This window comes from Dipodomys merriami, unplaced genomic scaffold, assembly GCF_024711535.1.
Source record: "Dipodomys merriami isolate MVZ:Mamm:240054 unplaced genomic scaffold, mDipMer1.0.p SCAF_614, whole genome shotgun sequence".
Taxonomy (NCBI): Eukaryota; Metazoa; Chordata; class Mammalia; order Rodentia; family Heteromyidae; genus Dipodomys; species Dipodomys merriami.
Window position 1 is genome coordinate 562,562 of NW_027206196.1, and position 7,124 is coordinate 569,685.

A 7,124-nucleotide genomic window follows, 5' to 3' on the forward strand; every position below is an offset into this window, starting at 1 on the left:
TGATAGACAGGAAAGGACAGTAGGTAATCATGCATATGAACAATTTTTTCACCTTCTTGGCTTTAGTTACTTTTGAAATGATAAGTATAGTAAACAATTATATTTTGATAAAATACCTTCTATTCTGAACAATTCTGACAGAACTGTTCATCTCTCTATGATCTCTTGTAACTAAGGTTAGTTTTGTTCCAGTAGACAATCTATGCTGTCAGGGTAAGATATTCTGATTGTTCTGTTCCTACATGGAAGAAGGGTAAAGGGTCAGCTAGACATTTGTGCCAGCAAGACCTCATTTGGGAAATTTTAAGTTGCACAAGTTAAGAAGTAGCTCTTAAGCAAGGCTTACTTTGAATCCATTAGCTCCACAAAGCTAACTCAGTTGTGATAAATAAATACTTGAAAAGCAATCACCTTTGGACTTAGCTGTAAAGGCTTCAAAGTATGATCAAATTTAAAATGGAGAAGACAAAATAGTCATTGACAAAAAATTGCAAATAAAATAAAATTAAATTGAATTAAAAATAAAATTAAAAATAAAATTGCAAATGTGAGCAATTTACCAAACAATGGGTTTTGTCCCATTATACAAAGAATTTTAGAGAAATAAGATCAATAGCATATTTAGGAACAATAAGGGTTCCTAGTTATAAATATTCAACCATGGATATATGCCTGTAGGAAGATTCCATCATTAAGTACTTAAATTTAGAGGATACTACATGTTTCAGCAGCAGGTCTACCCAAATTACAACAATACAGAGATTAACATGGCACTTGCAGAAGGATGATATGAAAATTTGTGAAGTATTCCATATTTTTCATTCTTCAAATGCAAGAAATGAAAAACAGTTATTAAAAAGTTGATTACAAAAACACAAGTGTAACAAGACCAGTAATTCATAGAATTAAAGGTTAGTTTGACATCAGTATATTAAATCTTCACCTGAGAAAGGCCTTTACATATCATAATCTTTACAAAACTTGAAATTAGTTAACATTGTCATTTTATCCCAAAGAAATAAAAAAATACAAGGACCTAGGAAAAAAGGAATCTTAAATTTTTCTATATGGAATGCAATCTGAAAGGACATATTAATGAACATATACATTATATAACAATGTAGAATTCAAATTATTATATGTAGGAGCGAATTAAATAGATTATGGACATTATACAAACATAGATATGCTTTTTTCAGAAAAGTGCCACGAACATCTATAGTGTCTATACTATTCTTTTCAAAAGATGTTAAAATTATTTCTGATTTAAAAAAATCACAAACTGTCTTGAAATCATTATAGATGTATACAAACAACTCTTGAATACATTTTGACATCAAAGTCAGACAATTCACTTGGAAGAATACCATGGAATCCATGAATTTTTAAAGTAAGATATTGCTGTTGCTTTTTATTGTGAAAAAAATTGTAGGGACACAAAGGATGGACTGGCATTTTTGAAATTCAATACACTTAACCATATCATTACAACTTAGGAGAACAATATGTACAGTCTTCCACAACTTCAAAGAGGTAGTAATACTTACTTATCCTTTGAAAAATATCAAATGCAGTTTCTTCCAAGTTGTTCTTCAGACCTGGTTTCATATAATGGTTCCACAGAAGGAGATACAGCATATCGTTGTTATTTCTATTCCCAGCAGCGAGATGCAAGGGGGTCAAGAGACTTTTAGTTTGGGGACTGGTATCTGCATCATGATGAATTAAGAAAGAAGCCACTCTGGTATTATTCCACATATAATCACTGTGCAGGTATGTCTAGCCATTCAGAATTATTGCATGAATATCTGCCTTAAGCTACCAATTCATGGACAATGTCTAAGTGTACACTCAAGGCTTCCCGATGAAGAGGGTTATACTCATCCTCATCCCTAGTATTCATCTGGGTGGCCTTTTTGGAAAGTAGTCTCCACACCATAGTAAGCTGAATAATTTCAGGATCCAAAAGATGAAATTTCCTTGGGTCCTACTCCATTTTTTTCTTGCAATTGATACTATTCCTCACTTTTTCATCTTACTTCCTGTCTTCATCAGAATTGCCTAACCAGAGACTTTGAGTGCCAGGGGGAATGAGATGTCCAAGTTTTTCCCCAATAGTTCACATTGGTTGAACTGGTCAGACAAATCTGGTGAATTTTCTGCATATATTTATTCACCATGATTTATTTATTTTATCTTTTTCCATTTTTACTACTCGAAATTATTCTAACTGGAGAGTAGGGAATTTAGAGAGAGCAGAGGAAAGATTTTCCTCAATATTCAAAGGTACAGACTGAAAATGAGGACCAGTGGTGTCTTCACGTGCAGCTTATTCTAGGAATGAGAAAATAGGAAACAATGCCTTCTATGTAAATGATTTGGGAAATACAATGTTATAGTGTGAGAGAACTCACTATTCAACATATGGGCTTAAAGAGCTTTCTAATAGCTTTCTAATGTTAGTATTTAACATTCGAAAAAATGTATAATGCAATAGTAAAATAGAAGTCTTTGTATGACTACCTAAATTCTTGTTTTTTTTAAAGATATTTGTTGTCATCTAAAAATACGCCTATCTATTGTCTTCAGGTGATTTTGATGATTGAAGATGCTTAATGAGAAGTCAAAATGTATTAGTAGTCCTTTGCTATCAATTAAATTTCACTTTTTCTTCTTGGAGGATATAATGATCAAAGCAAGCAATCAGCAAGCAATCGTTCAGAATCATGCTTCCAGTGCAAGTGAATCACCAGTAAGTAATCCTCGATACCATTATCCACAAAGATTTGTCACAGATACAATCACCCTGCCCTCTCTAGCTGCTTTCCTAGCCTGGACCTATTCCTTCATTGTACAGGAAAAGTGTGATTCAATTGATTTCAGTCATATCTGTTAGTAGAATTATCAAGTATTTAGATTCTTTTTTTTTTAAATGAGCTGTGGGGCATGAACTCTGGGCCAGGGCACTATCCTTGAGCTCTTCAAATCAAGGCAAGCACTCTACCACTTGAGCCACAAAACCACTTCTGGATGGTTCTGTTTATGTAGTGCTGATTTGGGAAATGGTAGAGCAGAAAGTGAAATGATGCAACCAAAAATATAAAAACAAAATAAATTAGGATAATTATGGAGCAATCATATTGTCTATGAGAACCATGAAAGAGAGAGAGGAAAATAGATCCAGATGTGCAATGACCTAGCTAGCCACAAAATCCATGCTTCTAATCAATTTACAGAGCAAACAATTTTTTTATTTTTTAAAAGAGATAGAAATAGAATATATGTATTTACTTGAAATTAGTAAATACATTTTTAGTAGCCTACATAAAGAGTCAGAGCTTTGACCAAATTACAGACAAGAATCTTAAACCTTGGGCTAGGATGGTGGCTCAGTGGTAGAGTGCTTGCCTTGCAGCTTACTGCAGTGCGGAGAATACTTTCCAAAAAGGCCACTCATATGAATAATAGGGATGAGGATGAGTAAACCCCTTTTCATTGGGAAGCCCAGAGTGGACACCTAGACATTGTCCATGAGTTGGTAGCTCAAGGCAGATATTCATGCAATAACTCTGAATGGCTGGACACCCATTCACAGTGCTTATATGTGGAATATATTGCAACAGCACACACACACACACACACACACACACACACACACATCATCATCATCATCATCATCATCATCAAATTTCTTCGTAAGTATTTTTTGCGTATGGTCTTAAGAATAAATTTACATTATTAACTTGAATTTCTGACAGGACAATATCATCACTGTACATCTTGGTTGTATGCTCTCAGTTTTAAATTACTATTTAAGTATGTGCATTAGATAAGTATAGAGAAAAGTAGGAGCCACTCCGGTGGCTCAGGTCTTTAATCCTAGCTAATCAAAAAGATGAAAACTGATGATTGTGCTTTGAAACCAGACCAAGAAAAAAAAGTCCATTAGATTCTGATTTGAAAGTAACCACAAAAGCTTGAAATGGAGCTGTAGGATAAGCATTAAATTGCTAGCCTTGAGAAAACTAAAACAAAAAAAAACACATTCTGGAACAGAGTCAGGCCCTGAGTTCAAGCTCTAGTATAAGCACCAAACTAATGAATTAATTAATTAATTAAAAATAAATTAAGTGGTCGCATGTGGAGAGGCAGGTAAAATGTAACAATCGTGGACACTGGATTATGTATTATTTTGTAATAAGGCAAGTTATCATTTTTCCTAATCACTAATATTTTATTTGAACTTTTTTGTACAGTAAATCCTGAATTTGGCATGCATGTATATGTGTTTATAAATGTGCGCACATGTGTGTGTATATGCGTGAGTGTGTGCATTTGCAATGTTGCTTGCCAATGTGGACAGAGTGAGGCTGAAAAGAACTGTGTTGAAATATAGTTATTTATAAGTGTTCCATCCTGTTATTTCAGTGGAACCACCCTTCTGTACATTTTATTTGTCAAATAATAACATCATCATAATCAAAGCATTTACACCATTAAGTTAGATAAAAGAGATCACTTTCAGTTAAAAGAGATCACTTTCAGTTCTTAGTATATATTAGGCAATAAGATACACATATAATTAGGTAGTGAGCTATTGATGTAAGATGACTGTCAGTACAAAATATGTATTTGACCTCTTAAATTGGATATACTTTTAAGATATACTCATGGAGTGCTTTTGACCTACTCGACCAAACAAGTATTACTCGCTGGTTATTCCTGTGAAACTCAAGGTGGATAAACTCTTTCCAGATTTCTGTTGAAAATAATTTTCTTTGTAAGATCATATCTATTCACACTAAGATAATAAACCCCGTATTTTTTAGGTTTGAATATCCCATCATATTGACTGAAAATCAGTATTGTGGATATGTTTGTTAGATATACATTGCAAAAACAAACAAAAAGCATGTGTCACCTCCAGATTGTGGATGCATTTGAAGTTGTTTTGTACATACAAATGTTTCTTCATTAATTGTTTTTTTGTGGGAGTAACTATCACAACTTTAACAAATAAGGCTTTTTGGGTATCTTTTCCAATATAAATAACATCCCAGAGCAAGTCTTGCAATTTCTGAAACCCCTTTGAATATTTCAATGTTATTTCAGTTCATTGACTATACAGCTAAAAACATTTCTGAAATAAACATTGTTAAAATCTGAAAATGTTAATGGATATATAGGCTTTTTATTCATCATTTTATGAAAAGCCAGTTTTTATGAAACTAAAAGATATAGAATAAAAGAATGGAAGTGAATTGGGTGAGCTAATTATTAGTATAACTTTTTCTATTAGCACAATCCTTTGAACGTACATGATGAATTTAAATTATGTGCTTTTTGACACTATGTTTCAGTTATTTTTAGAATCTTTGTAGTTATAAGAGTTTATTTGTAGTATAAATAAATGTCTTTGAAAATGATTAGGATTAATCTTGTGTTTTGTGTCCTACTCCCCAAAAAAAAGAGTTATTTTCAAGTGTTAATAGTTTATAATTGAATCTTCAGTATCATAAGAAATTTTGAAAAATGGATTGTGCGGGGAAGATGTAGCGACCTCTTCTGCCAACCTGCCCTTTGCCTCCGCACTTCTCTGGGGCCAGCAGCAGCCCGATCAGGGGCCCGGGGCTGCAGGCTCAGACAACGGCCATGGGCTTGGCGTCCAACCAGCAGTTGGGAGGTGGCTGCGCCAAGGCAGCGGAGAAGGCACCCGAGGAGGCGCAGGAGGATGCCGCTCAGGTGGCTGAGGAGCCTCAGCTGTTGCACAGGGCTGGCATCTGTAAGTAGTTCAATGTGCTCAGAGGGTTTGGCTTCCTATCCATGACAGCCTGCATAAGGGTAGCGCTCGACCCCCTGGTGGACGTCTTTGTGCACCAGAATAAGCTGCACATGGAGGGCTTCCAGAGCCTGAAGGAGGGAGAGGCTGTGGAGTTTACCTTTAAGAAGCCTGCCAAAGGCCTAGAATCCATCCAAGTCACTGGGCCCAGTGGGGTGTTCTGTATTGGGAGTAAGAGGTGGCCAAAGGGGAAGAACATGCAGAAGAGCAGATCCAAAGGAGACAGGTGCTACAACTGTGGTGGTCTAGACCATAATGGCAAGGAATGCAAGCTGCCACCACAGCCCAAGAAGTGCCACTTCTGCCAAAGCATCAACCACATGGTGGCCTCCTGTCCACTGAAGGCTCAGCAGGTCCCCAGTTCCCAGGGAAAGCCTGCCTACTTTAGGGAAGAAGAAGAGATCCACAGCCCTGCCCGGCTCCCTGAGGCCCAAAATTGAGCCCCCAGAGTCGGGGGGGACAACTCTAGCTAGCAGGAAGTTTCAAGGAGCAGGCATCAATCGGCAAAGTGGAGAAAGTTGGAATATGGATTGGGTTGGCGAGTAGCTGTCTCTTCCATACGTCTCAAGCCAGGATGTCCCAGCATCATCCCATCTTCTCTTTTGATGAGGGGAAGGGGTGATGCATAGTAATCCCATCATGATCTATCCCAATTCAAGTGAGGGGCTTTGGGGGAACCACTTGTGAAACCTGCGTACTTTATATGATAATCTTCACCTGAACTACATGCTTCCCCTCCCTCCCCTCCAGCCTCCAGCTTCTAAAAGTGACCCAGATTGGCAAGTTGTTCCTTTAAAGAAGGATGTGTCCAATTTCTCTTGCCAGAGTGTGAAACAATTAAGCACCAGACCAGCAGATCCAAGGGCTCAAATCCCCAAGGTGTAGTACCCCGGGTAGGAGGACCTGTCAGGAGCAAGGCAGGGTTGTTTTGTTTTGTTTTGTTTTTTTGTCTCTCCACCACCTCCTCCCCTCCACATCTTGTTTCCTCATCACCCTATCTTGAGCTGTAGTGCTGGGAGAGCTGGTCCAGGCATTGGGTTGTGATGACAGGCAACATGGGTGACTAGGGAATGGCTGCAAACCTGCTGCTCTGAGCTTCTCCCTGCTCCCGCCCCCATTTCTGGGCCAATGTGATTGTAATTTATTTGTATTTATTTATTTGTATTTTTATTTATTTGTTCCCTTGGATTACTGCACCTTGGGTCCCTGCTTTCTCCAGGATGCCAAACCTGCAATATCTGTGTGAATGACGTATCTTGTGCATTTTAACTTTTTTTTCTTATTA

At 37.0% G+C, this 7,124-nt stretch overlaps 2 pseudogenes; both read left to right on the plus strand.

Annotated features, from left to right (window-relative positions):
• The first annotated feature begins 719 nt into the window (after positions 1-719).
• On the plus strand, positions 720-819 carry LOC138814830 (U6 spliceosomal RNA; annotated as a pseudogene).
• A 4,833-nt stretch (positions 820-5,652) lies between these two features.
• Positions 5,653-6,279, plus strand: LOC138814828 (protein lin-28 homolog A pseudogene; annotated as a pseudogene).
• The last annotated feature ends 845 nt before the right edge of the window (positions 6,280-7,124 follow it).